Here is a 15,000-nt window from a genome sequence, read left to right as displayed (position 1 = left end):
ATGCAGAATCATTTTAATTGGAAATGAACTATGAACACACAAAATATAAATCACCAGTGAATAATTTCTCATTACAATATTCCTGAAGATACTTTAAATTGGTAGCTCGCACGATGTTGATTCTAATAAACTATTTCTCAGCTACAATTTACTGCAAGACATGGTGCATGTATCTCTATCGGAACATTAAGTGGTGCAGCTGGAATAGAGTTTGAAGTTTTGCGATGTTCATTAGCTTAAAGATTAATATTGACAAAGTAGTGCAGATGGCTTAGCAGTTCAAGCAAAGATATTTAGTCCAGTAACATATCTGTGTTGGGATAGAATTCCTCACACTTGAAAGCAAAACAAAAACAAAAAAGAATGGAGTTTGGTAAAATAACGCTGTAGTGCTAAGACATAGCGGCATGCTAATTATGGGGAAAGATTTCTAAGAGCAGATAAGGAAAAAAGCACTATGCATGCATTTACATACACACACACACACACACACACACACACACACTAGCGCGCACACACACATATGTATGTCAGTATGTATATATAAACATATATACATATATATGCACACATAAATTCACATGCGAATAAATGTATATATGCGGATGTGTATATATATACATATATATATACATAAGTATTTATATATATATATATATATATATATATATATATATGCATGTTTTGCATAGGAGAGTGGAACTAAGTACAGATAATACACACATATACTCACGCACACATACATCATACATTTGGTGCATTATCAAGTGAACCAAACTGTCATATAAAATTAGGTTGATATATAAATTGAAAATTAATTTACTGACGTTTGCTACTCAACATATTTCTCTATCTCCGCCTTGGCAATGGTGCAAGAGTTATATATTAGCTTTCGGGTATGAACGCACATACAAACACTAAACATACCAACGCACACACAAACAGTATGTTGTATCTGTTACACACACACGCGCGCACACACACACATACACAAACACACACACACACACACACACATGGACACATGGTATATAATATATGTGTGCTTGTGTGAATGCGTGTATGTAATGTATTTATATTGTCCGCTGCAATTTCGCTCAGAACACGCTAGTACTAGATCGACACAGATGGGTTGAACGTAGTAGAACATGATATATATGTAGGCAGGTCTTAGAAAGATTTGTCGCTATACACATAAATGTATGTATATATATATATATATATATATATATATATATATATATATATATATATATATATGTGTGTGTGTGTGTGTGTGTGTGTGTGTGCGTGCGTGTGTGTGTGTGTGTGTATTCTTTATTCTTCTATCCTTTTACTTGTTTCACCCATTTGACGGCGGCCATGCTGGAGCACCGCATTTGGTTGAACAAATAGACCCTAGGATTTATTCTTTGTAAGCCTAGCACTTATGCTATCTGTTCTATTGACGAACCGCCGAACCGCTAGGATGCGCGGACGTAAACACACCAACATCGACAGACGCACACACAAACATACACACACACACACACACACACATGCACACACACACACACTCACTCACACACACATACTAAAAGTTTGAATAGCCTTCAATATTGGTAACAAATGAAAATGAAAATATTCCATACTGTAAATAGTGTGCCAAAATATGTTCACTAAGTACTGAGACTTATGTAATCGATTGCCGAAGAGAAACTTGAGTAATTTAAAATTTCGGTTTCGAATTAAAAGAATCTTCATTTCCACATATACTTACCTGGGCCGGTAGAGTATGAACGGCGTACTGAAAAGGAATACATCTGAAACTGTAAACAAATTAGGAAGCCGTCTACCATTTCTGCTGAATAGCAACGCACGAGATAAAAAAAAAGATAGATAAATAGTATTAATGACAAGCGAATAATGAAAATAAAGATTCACAAAAACAGTAAGAATATAAAGAATATAAGAATATAAGAATATAAGAATAAGAATATAAAAACAACAACAACGAATGCTTTCCGGAAGAGAAGTGATATTGATAAACGTGATTATTTCATAGTTTCTAAGAGAAAGTTAATTTCCGGTGATAGTTAGATTTATTTGTCAGTTCCTTTAACTTCTTTTCATGTGCAAGGTCCCAATATCCCTATACTGGCACGTTTATATTTAAGTAGGGGAGAGATTGATGTCATACGAAAAAATTAAATACATAGGAACATATGCATAATGGAACGCTGACATTGATTTATTTAAGGCGATGGTAGTGACGGAAGTCGTTCTATGTGAAAAGTAGATAACAAAAGTACTAACAATAGTTTTGATAGTAATTGTAATAGAAGTAAAAGTAGGAAGGACAACGAAAGGAGGTGCAGTAACTGTTGTCGTTGTGGTAGCATTGCTTTCATAATCATTACTATTGTTATTCCTCTTCTTTTTGATTTAGGCAAGTGACGATCAATTTTTAGGGAAGATGGTCAGCCGATGAGATTAACGGTAGTGTTTGGCTTTCATTATATCTCATATTATATTTTCTGCACACCAGAGGGATGAAATTCAAAGTAAGTCCCACTGTGGTCAACTCTGCCTTTCATCACACAAGATTGATGAAATAAAGCTTGAATCAAATGAGTTAATGTAATTGGGCAACGTGGTGTTTGCCCGCCTTTACTTTGTGAGTTCAAATTACGCCGAGGTTGATTTTACCTTTCATCCTTTCGGGGGCGATAAATTAAGTACCAGTGAAACACTGGAGTCGATGTAATCGACTATTTCTTTTTACTAGAATTTTAGACATTTTACCTATAGTGGAAAGGAATGATTAGCATTTTCCCCGTGTGCTAACGATCACGCCAGTTCTCCGCCCTACAGTAGATGTCAACTTATTAATATAGCAGTACTTCCAACAGCAGAAAGTGTTACAATAGTTTATATAGATGACAGTAAGGTTGATATCGACTTTATTGACCTCAATTATAGACAAAAGCAACACTAAATATTGTTTGGGTTTTCCTAAAATTCACTCTAGTGTCTATAACGTATATATATATATATATATATCAACGTCGACAGTAACGAGACATAAATATCAGGGATAATTTCATGGTATTTATTGTAACAACAACATGAACAGCATGACTGCTTGAATACGAAAAGAACCAGCAAAGATGCAGAAACACAGACCATTCCTTCAGGCGAAAATAGCACCATAGAGCGAAATGTATATATTCCTGTAGGCGTCGTAGGTACTAAATAATTGATAAGTCTTCAGTTGACTTCCACTCAGCGTGGTGTAGTGCCCTGAAGTTTTCCAGTTTGGAAAGTGCATGTAAGAATGTAAGAAAGAAAAATTACAATAAAACCGCAAAGACATTCTGAATCTGTGAAACAATAAGTTAAAAAAAAAAAATGAATATTTATTATTCTACCAATCTGTTGTCAGTAGATTACTTGCTTTCCAGAACGACAGGTGTCTTTGCAATTCGTAGACAGGGGCACCACTAAAGGATTCTTAGACGACTAAATATCAGAGCAATAGCAGTAGTTGCAATAGTAACAATGACAGTGACAAACATAACACAAGCAATAACAATATATGTCGGAGAAAATGCATCAGAAATGCTATGAGTAAAAAACACTCTACGCCAGTTCTTTTCATTCATTTCAACAGTCTACATCATTTCGCCATCGCACACAAAACAATATGTGCGCTTTACAACAAAAGCATACATTATGTATATATATGCGTGTGTGTGTGTGTGTGTGTGTGTGTGTGTGTGTGTAGTGTTTGAAGTGCTATACAGATATTGTACATTGAGAAAATAGAGATAGTCAGAATTTTGGATATATCTTTATTAGTGCATTCGTTCGGTTATCGGTCTCGTCAAGACAAAATTAATATCAAAATGGTAAAAACAGAACGTTGCGCTGTTCATTTATATGAATCGGATGCACTTTTGCTTTGTTTAGAAGAGGATAATTTTTTTTTTCCTATTTTTTGTTGGTTTTTCTTTTTGTTTTGTTTTTTTTGGAAAAGGGGGATAGAGAGAAAGAAAAGCAAAAAGGGAGAAATAGACAGAGGGGGAGATAGAGGTTTCAGGACAATCAAAAAAGTGAAGAAAAATTAAAGGATGGGCAAAGGATAGATAGACAGACAGACAGACAGACAGACAGACAGACAGACAGACGGACTGATTGTTTATTGAGCGAAAAGATTAACCAGTTATATAACAAGACTGATAGTTGTGGCTCCAAATTTGGAGATAATATTCATCGTATTTTCGATAAGCAGTTCCCCATGCCAAATACGCAACTTGACGCTTATGTATGTATGTGTGTATGTATGTTTTTATGTATGTATGTATGCCTGTATTATCCTTTTCATTTAAAGCGAGGAGGCATCTGTGAAATGCGGGAATGATAGATCGATAGACAGGTAGGTAGGCAGGCAGGCATGTAGGTAAGTAGGTAGATAGATAGATAAATAGAGTGCTAGCTTTCTATATTGACCACACCGGGTTGGACACAGAGGGGATAAATACAAATGTAGAGCCTTTCTTTTCGAAAATGAAAAAGGGGAAAAAATAAGAAAAAAGAGTAAAAGAGCGATAGATAGATAGATAGATAGATAGATAGATAATCTTGAGGAAAAGTTTGTCGTCGTCGCTGTCTGCCACCTTTATCTTTGTCATATACCTTTGCAAATACTAAAATCCTCGACGTCTATGTCGGATTACAATGAATTCTAAATGACGTGTAATTGAAAATTCTTCATTACATTCATTTAATGAAAATATATTGTTAACTAATTCAATTAGCTTCATGAATTGGAAGTCAATTAAACGCACAAATTTATTCTTACACATTCATTAGACCGAAAGTAATTATTGAAATGCAGATAACTCCATCATGCAAAGCCTGCTAAAACTCGATTAAAGATTATCAATAAATAACGACAGATATTTTTTCTTCTCTTTGGTCCTGTCCTTTTCTGTTTACTTTTTCATGTCTTCTTCCATTTCTACACCCCTTTCCTACTCCTTCTTCTTCTTTTTCTTCTTCTTCTTCTTCTTCTTCTTCTTCTTCTCCTTCTTCTTCTTCTTCTTCTTCTTCTTCTTCTTCTTCTTCTTCTTCTTCTTCTTCTTCTTCTTCTTCTTCTTCTTCTTCTTCTTTTTCTTCTTCTTCTTCTTCTTCTTCTTCTTCTACTTCATCTCCTTCATTTTCTTCATCTTCTAGTTCTTGTTCTCTTTCAGTGTTTGACCAAATGTGGCATTCTAGTACTGGGATTAATATAATCTGCTAAAACTTCAACACTTTCCTTTTATATTTTGATATATGACTATGTTAGAATGTGGTGGTACACAGCTTAATATGCATAGCGCTTAATATCATTCATTTACACTGTGATTTCGAATCTTGTTGAAGGTTGTTTTGCCTTTCATCCATCCGAAGATAATAGCGTAAGAATCAATAGATTGTTTAAGTCAATGTAATCGACTGATTAAAACCTTCCCACGAACCTGACGCCTCGTACCTCTGTTGGGAGGAAATGTATTCATATCTTCTAAAGAATAAAGTATTGGCAGAATCGGTATTAAGTCAGGAAATATGATTCTTCTGACAACTTATCTCCTGATTTCACATCCCAACTAGCTCAACTTTAAGTAAGTGCAGCATATTAGCACAAAAGGAATATAAGCGCATAGATTTCTGTCTAAGCAAAATAATGCATTGGGATATTAGCCGAGTGGGTACCTTCACAATAAGAGAAAAGTGATATGAACACGAATCAGACGCCATGATTCATGAAATAAAGTAAAACACATTTTCTGGATTCAATGAAACTTTTTGTTTCCTTTCCTAGCGCTTGTGGTTCTGTTAATAATAATTGTTAATAAGGCATTCTTGTTCAAATAGATCGCTTATATCCATTTCCTATGCTACTTTTCATTGTTTCGCCACCAACTAACGCTATGCTATCTACTGATTCCAACCTCTTACTCACATATAAACATTCACATTAATAACTTTCTCTAATACACTGTCATCTAATGTTTTACCACCTACTGATTCCAAACCTCTTAAGCAGGTTCTTCATTAATTCATCACTCTTTATGCTATATCTTTTCTTATTGATACTGAAATCTCGTCTTCAGCATTAGGAAGGTCATTGGTATCATACACAATAAATGCAATAAGGACGACTTAGTAAACCTCTCTTGTAACTTCTTCGACTGCCTCTCTTAGCGTTGAGGATTCACTCTTCTCTCTATGCTTATTAGGAAACGTAATATTTCTCGTTTCAAATTTTGGCATATGACCAATAATTCGAGAGATGGAGGGAAGTCGATTACATCGAAACCAGTGCTCAACTGCAACTTATTTTATCGACCTCGAAAGGATGAAAGACAAAATTTACCACAGCTGAATTTGAACTTAGAACGTAAAGGCGGACGAAATGCCGCAAAGCATCTTACCCGGCGTGCTAACGATTTTGCCGGCTCACCAGCTTTACATTTAATATTATTGAGTAAACATTGTGCATTTTTCCATGTTGTTCTTTTATAGATTGTCCATGCCAACGCTAAACTGATATGCCAGCTAACTAAATCCTTCGCCATTTATCCGTCAAAACAAACTGGAGAGATGAAATTGCCCATACATTTGAGCCAACTTAATGTATATGATTCATACGAGACTCAGATTCGAGATGGGGGTGACAACGTAACTGCATATACAGGTAGAATGTCTACAATAGAGCAAATTACTTGAGGGTTTTCTGTCCTTAGGGATAACAAAACATAGAAAGACAAGAGTTGTAGGAAAGTATAATGGTATATATGAAGAAAATTAAATGTAATGACGAAATACAAGAAGCATTATTGATAGAATCATTAGGGCATCGACAAAAATTTCCTACGAGATCTGTCCCGGCTTTTTAATTTCTGATATATACAGATACACTCTTTATCTTGCCCAGATCAACTTTACCTTTCTTCCCTCAGAGATCGATAAAAGTATGTGCCTGTTAAAAACTGTTGTCTATAATATAAATTCATACTCTCCCCTCAAAATTTCTAGGTTTTTACGCTGTGCGTTAAAATTGTCTTTCGTTCTCTCGGGTCGATAAAATAAAATACCCTCAAACTCGCTCGTTTTGCACCTAAATTAGAAATTCTGTGGCTATGGCGTTTCAATTGAAGTATGCGTAAAGTCATTGTTGCATGGCCAAAATCAATATACGACCTATAAATTGTTAAATGAACTGCATCAAGCTTAAAACGTGTTGATTATAGACTGACTACAATTCTAGAACATCTTAATTTTCGATGCTTGGTCACTGGGTTCATAGATGATGTCTCTAAAGAAATAAAGCAGCCATTCGGTAAGTGCTAATTTCTAATCCACGTAAGTACTATGTGTACCTTACGAACTACATACACATTTAATTAGAATAGATAACATAATCAACCAAATAATCATCTTATATAATTGGTCTAATTAGCGTTAAAGTTTTTCCATTTATATCTTTAGTTTAATTATGTTATTACCATCTTGGCTACACCAGACTAATGGAGAGGGAAAAAAAAAAGAAGAAATATTACAGATAGTTTTATCAAGCTTATTTATTTGTTATCATTTCATTAGCTCTGATTTATTCCATTATATTTCTGCTGTTCTACTTATATAACCTTCCGGCAGTTTCTATATTTCTCAAGTATTCGGAGGGAGAAATAATGGTACAAAAATACCGGTGTATTAAGATTAGAAATTGTTATGCTGATCATATTTGGTCTAAAATATTGTCAACCTTCTTTATGTCATCTTATTGGACATGACGAGTAATAATAATAACTTGTAGAGCCAGGAAAAACTTCGTTTATGAAAGCGGCAAATTGTAATCAAAACTTTTGAAAGAAAAGCCTAAATTCGATTACCGTCTCCTATACTGAATAGTTTGCTAAATAAATCGTAATATAGGTTTTTTTTTCTCTCTCTCCTTCGGCATATATTAATTTTATAATAGACCGGCAACTCCGTTTTATTACTCAAAGGAGCAACAAATATAGCATCTGATATACTTTGTTCTTTGTGTTACACAACAAGTAATCATACATATACATATTCTACTTAGGAGAGATTCCGGTACACATGAGACAAAGATTATTGAAATACATTCATGTTAGCGGCACAAATTAGATACACAATATGAAAATGAGTATTTACCAAACCTCACGGAGATTGTACGGCGCAGAACTGTGAGACACAAACGTGTTGCGGCTAGTAAAAGAAAAAAACAACTTTCGATCATACACAAGTCACAAGCGCGCTCGCACATGCACAAAAACACACACACGCACGTGCAGGTGCACACACACAGATGTGTATATATATATATATATATATATATATATATATATGGAGAGTGTTGTCGGTTCTCAAATCCAATCACCTCCGACGAGTTAATGCTACTGAATTCAACAAATCTTATTCAAGCTGTGTAAAGAGAAGAAATAATAACACGTCAATACATCACCTTACAAACAGTTTGTAATATTGAGTCATGGAATAAGTAAGAATATTTTAATTTTTAAAGAGAGGAAATGGAATTGTTACCCTTACGGAAACCTATTATTGATATGGCTGGAAGAAATAATTACACCTGGCAAAAATATTTATTCAGCTTGAATAAACCTTTCTGTTATATCTACGTTTCGTTACCTTGAATTAGTATTAATTTCTTTGTCCCAACGATCACTGTTTCTATGTTGTCACTTGATCGCACAGAAACAAATACCAAAATTTCATTGAAGTTATAACTCCTTGGCTATAAATTACGATATCAGATAATTCAGCTCTACACCTACTATATCTAAAGTTAGGGGACATGTGGTCTTGGGAGGAATATTTTTGTTTGAAAGTTTGCTCTGTCATAGCAGGCCTAAGTCTAAGCAGCAACGGGAACAACGTTAATTTCTTATATTATTACGTGGATATATATTTATGAGAAAGTATTTTAACCAAGCAATTTAATTCCCCAGCCCAGTAAGATAAAAGGCAACTCTGACCCCCAGCAGTATTTGAACTCTTAATGTTCAAGAAGACGTAATTAAATTGTGTCTGGTGATCTTCACTTTCTGCTAATTTACCGCCTTTCCACCTGAAATGATATTATCACCGACTCGAAATACAGTGCACATGACATATACATTAGAATGCTTGACTGGACATCGTTATTGTATCTAGTTCAATCTAATGAATACATTATTGTATCCAGCGTTATCTTCTGATTTCATTTCCTTCCAGAGACGACAACACATTTAGTAGTAATATATTGCTTTGTGTCAGCCATGTCACTAGTCAAAATACATGGAGATTAATAAAATTGTATCTTCATATATTGAACGTATATGTTTGAACAATAGATTACTGGTGCAACCAGTGAAGTGATAAAACACGCAACCATCCTGTCGCATTAATGAGGTCTATTCGGCCATTTATTTAAGCTGTTGGTTTTGATGATCATGAATTTATATACTCTGGATATATACATATATATACATACAAGTATATGTGTCTGCATATATATATAAATATATATGTATATCTATATATATTTACACTCATATATATATATATATATATATATATATATACAGACACACATATATACATCATACATACATACATACGTACGTACGTACGTACGTACGTACATACATACATACATGTTGCAACACATGTTTGGGAATTTAGATCTATTTGTACCTACTTCTTCTAAACACCAGTAGTAGGCACCTTCGAGTACAAAATTTCCTGAGAAAAAATGTACTTTCAATTAATGATTAAATGATTATATACATATATACAGATGTGTGTGTGTGTGTGTGTGTGTGTGTGTGTGTGTGTGTGTGTGTGTGTGCATGTGTGCGTGCAAAGCGTATGTTTGTAACGAAATGTTAGCGCTGAGCCGTGTTTAGGCATAGAATAATTTAGGTTAGTTAAAATATGTTTGTGACGTATTTCAATTGCTAAACTGCTAATACATTATCTGCAGTGTATTTACCCTTTATCAATTAAAATACGTCACAAATATATTTTAACTAATTTAAATGTTGCATATATATATATATATATATATATATATATATATATAATCAAAGATATATACTTACAAATAAATGATGTCTTGATTCCAAGTTATTGAATAGCGATGTAGAAACCGATATGACTTTCTATATTGACGATTATAATGATTTTTATACTCCTTAATTCACCTCAAATCATTTATTTGTATATACATATGTATATATATATATCTTTGTTTTATGAAAAAAGGCATTACTTTTAACCTAGTATGCGTTTTCTTTGTTTCTTTTTACTTTTCCCTTATATATATATATGTGTGTGTGTGTGTGTGTGTGTGTGTGTGTGTGTGTGTGTGTGTGTGTGTGTGTGTGTGTGTGTGTGTGTGTGCGCGCACGCGTGTGTGTGTGTGTGTAACATCGCAAATAGTGAAGTGGTATATAGAAATGACTAGAGCATGAAGGACTGCTTATCACGTTACATTTCAACTAAAAATTCATTCCAAAGTAAAATATATTCTTTCCTACTCCAGGCACAAGGCCCGAAATTTTTGGGGGGGACGGGGCCAGTCGATTAGAACAACCGCAGTGCGCAACTCGTAATTAGCTATCGACCCCGAAAGGATGAAAGGCAAAGTCGACCTCGGCGAAATTTGAACTCAGAACGTAAAGACAGACGAAATACTGCTAAGCATTTCGCACGGCGTGCTAACGTTCCTGCAAGCTCGCCGCCTTGCAAAGGAAAATATATTACTCAAGCTCCCATTCTTACGGCCACCTATACTCTTACAGACACTCAAACACACACACACATTTGGGCAAAGAGTGGTATGTACAACACAGTTGTTCTTTTTTTTATGTAAGCATTTCAAAAGGGAGATTAATCTGTAGCATTGATGTTTTAATCAAAGTTTCAACGTCCCCATCCAATGTCATTTCCATGTGTGTGACTGTAATGGTTTGTACTCTCTCCTATTCTTGCTGAAATTGACTCGTTTATGTTATATGTCATAAGAAAAATAGAAAAACTGATTGTACAGACACAGAACTAAACCTTTTGATCAAGCCGTTTCTCCAAAATTTCAATATGAATTAACTGGCTTATGGTTTCAATTTGTATGCCAATCTACATAAACTGAGGTTAAATATAAGTATCCTTAATCTGACGCAAGCCTAATTCCTCATGCTATTACGTAGGAAAGGCATAAAAATACCCATCGATACAGCTGGAAATCAAGATGAAATAAATATAAATTATAAAATCTCCAATTCGCTTGTTTCTCATTAAAATTCTCTTATAAAATGATGTTCGGGTTTGAAGAGAAAATTAATTGGAGTTTTAGAAAAGATATCAAAAAGAAATTTAAACGAATTTTATGATCCTTGATGCTTTGGATCAAATTAATACAAAAAATGTCAGTATCTCTTAAAATATAAAAGTATATAGCAATAAAACGAATGGACCCGCATGATTCACATAGTTTAAAATGGTATTTAAATTTGAAACTGACAAATCTTGCAAATAATTGTCGCCAGATTATATCTAACGCCAAAATATTCCCAATGAACTTGCCTACGGGAATATTATTTTATTCTCTTTTAGAAGTTTGGTGCTATGCCAGAAAGACTTTTGTCAGTTTCAACAAAGTGCACGCTATGTTTTCATCACCGCCTTTTATATAATGACATTGGTTTAACTTTCAGCCATTTTAAAAAGGAGGTCGTGACGTTTATCACCCAGTTAACGCAATACTTAAATTTAAATCATGGTGATCATTTCGTTTAAACCAGTATTTAATGTTTCTTCTCTTCATTCATGTTTAAAATAAATCGTCACTACTCTATCGCTAGCATCACATCAGTTAAATATTAACAGGGTTTATAGCATAGACAATTCTTCCATAATCGGACATATATGTACTTCTACACAAAGGTGACATTACATATAAACAAAACCAAACATTGATACGTACACACTTAGAGACTCAGCCGTACAAACATGGGGACACAAACGTAAACAGGAGTTAGACGTCTAGACAAATATATGTATATATAATCTTGGGACATTTAGCAATATATATTGCTAAATGTGCCTAGACATTCAGAGACAGATACACGTAACCTTCCATAAACATTCAATTTACAGAAACGCACGCACGTGCGCACACATGCACACTCAAACAAACACACATATGCCTGTAAAAGTACACGTAACGCATTTTCAAAATCATGCCAACACTCTTATATCCATATATATATATATATATATATATATATATATAGATAGATAGATAGATAGATAGATAGATAGATAGATAGATAGATAGATAGATACAGACAGACAGATAGATACATACATACATACATACATATATATATATGTGTGTGTGTATATATATATACGTATACGCAAAGAAAGAGAGAGGAGGAGAGAGAGTGAGATTATATATGAATATAGTTGCATACATATAAACATAGATAAGTACATAGGTACATATATAAACCGAGATATAAGTTTAAGTAAAGTACTATATTAATTTATATCGATTATTTTTATTGATTAGCCGACCAGCTGTTAAAATGTACATTAGTGCGTTCCTTTAACTGAAAACATTAATTGTCTCTAGTGTATAGAAATTTTAGCGTATATGCCCCGTTTCATAGACAATAGCAACTGTACTAACATATTATTGACATGTTTGCAAATCTAAAAGCGTTCCTAAAATGAAATGCTTACTCGGCGTAAAATCGTAAACTTGTAATAGTAATTATTTGACACAGAGATTTATGGCAAACTAATGGCTGCGACCTTACTTGGAAGTTATATTAACACAATAATGTAGTACCAGTTAACAAATTTTAACTACTTGCTGTGTAATACTTTAGAATACTGAATTATCCTATATTTATTTGCTTCTATATATTCATCTAGTATACGAAAGGACGATTGCAGAGAAAAATAAGATAAATGATCTATGTATATCTACTAAATAACTTCAGCATAGAATTCGAGGCAGCTTGTACAGCATAAAGTCTGCTCCATTGAAACAAGCTAGCTTTTCACAAACACTCCTTCAGCTCACCGATTGCTCAGGCATGATTTTTTTCTCATTCAGCGTTAAATTGGACAGAAATTCTGATTTATACTTTTGTACACTTCGTTTCCGAGTATTTTTTCTAGAAATAACACAGAACTGCCTTTACGTATCTCTTTTCACATCACGTCATCAACAATGCATAGAATAATCTCTAGGATTATGGGTTTTCATGAATCATATCCTTACTGAAAAAAGTGACAGAAAATCGTGTATTATTTCTGATATTGGATGAGGTAGAATTTCTATATTTTCATTGACAAATGTACTACTCTGCGCTCACTTACTAGAGAACTAATTTCGTTTATTTAAGATATTTTTCTTTCTCTTTCACATATTGCAGTCCTTGATTGAGACATTGCGGAACCAATAAAGCGGATTGTTGCTTTTAAAAACGTTTATCAATCCAGATGGATTTATTTGTTGTTACATATATTTCTTATATTTTTAACTTTTCATTTGACACTTTCTCTAGATACCGAAATAAGTTACATTTTCTACTAACTATATAGCTTTAGACTTTCGATTCTTTACTTTTGTCTTTTTTTTTTTTTTTTTCATAGCATTGAGACATTCAGCTCAAGATGAAGAAAATATGAGAAACAAAAACGATAATAGAGCAAATGAAGGAATTAATCAATATCACTCCTCCCTCCTCCTGCTTCTTCAGTACTACTAGTACCACTACTACTACTGCTACTTTTGCTTCTCCGTTTGTATCATCATCATTATCTTCTACTACATTTACTACATCTACTGTAAGAAGTACTATGGCAACTACTACCTTTTTTTGTTTGTCTTCCTTTTATCCTTATTTGTTTCTGCTTTCTCTTCTCCTACATCATCGTCTTCTTCCTCGGCGTTCACATCATTGTAAATGGCTAAATGCTTTAAGTTGTAACACGATGAACAGAATGTATTTCGATTTGTATTACCATGTCTTTACATTCTCAGTTCAAATCCAGGTCACCTCCCGGCTGTGGATGAAATTAGCACCATTCCCCCATCCTCAAGTGTGGAAGCGCAATGGCCCAGTGGTTAGGGCAGCAGACTCGCGGTCATAGGATCGCGGTTTCCTTTCCCAGACCGGGCGTTGTGAGTGTTTATTGAGTGTTTATTTGCTTAATTAAATGTAAACATGTCTGATATATTAGTTAGAAAGAATGAATGTTAGCATTTATTGAAAATATATTACACCTTCAGGGATATAATATATTTACAGATTCAAATATACATCACATAAATAATATAAATACTTGAATTGTACATATTGCATACCACTCACAGGTGCATGATAAAACACACCCACGTCTGTATGAATGTATGTATGACGTGTATATAGATTACGGTCCCTGTTAGTACGTATGTATACAATTATGCGCTTTGACTGCAGCATTAGAGCGTTTAACTCTTATTTCTAGAAATGTCGGTATTTCTAACTTCCTCAGTCACATGTAATGGCAATTAGAGTTTCCATTTTTGGTATAACATTGCAGGGAGAGAAAAGGGAAAAGCTAATATCAAGGTTACATATGTTTCGTAGGAACTAAATATAATTACTCAACGAGGTGTACTCACTAGCTACTCATATTTATTCTCATTCATAGCAACTCTAGTTCCTAACCGTGAGTTATACAATGATTACTTCAGCTTATCACTTCGATATGAGTAAAGCCTACAAACTTCGAAACCAATAAATTATTATTGATCCTTAAAGTTGTTTTCCATACCTACCACGGACAGCTCGAACCTTACAGAGTCTCTACATCCTCGGGTCTTACATTTACACACACACACACACACACACACACACATATATATATATATATATACACACA

The sequence above is a fragment of the Octopus bimaculoides genome, chromosome 12, assembly GCF_046866305.1.
Source record: "Octopus bimaculoides isolate indiv1 chromosome 12, ASM4686630v1, whole genome shotgun sequence".
In the NCBI taxonomy this organism is placed as follows: Eukaryota; Metazoa; Mollusca; class Cephalopoda; order Octopoda; family Octopodidae; genus Octopus; species Octopus bimaculoides.
Note: the sequence above shows the minus strand (reverse complement) of the source record.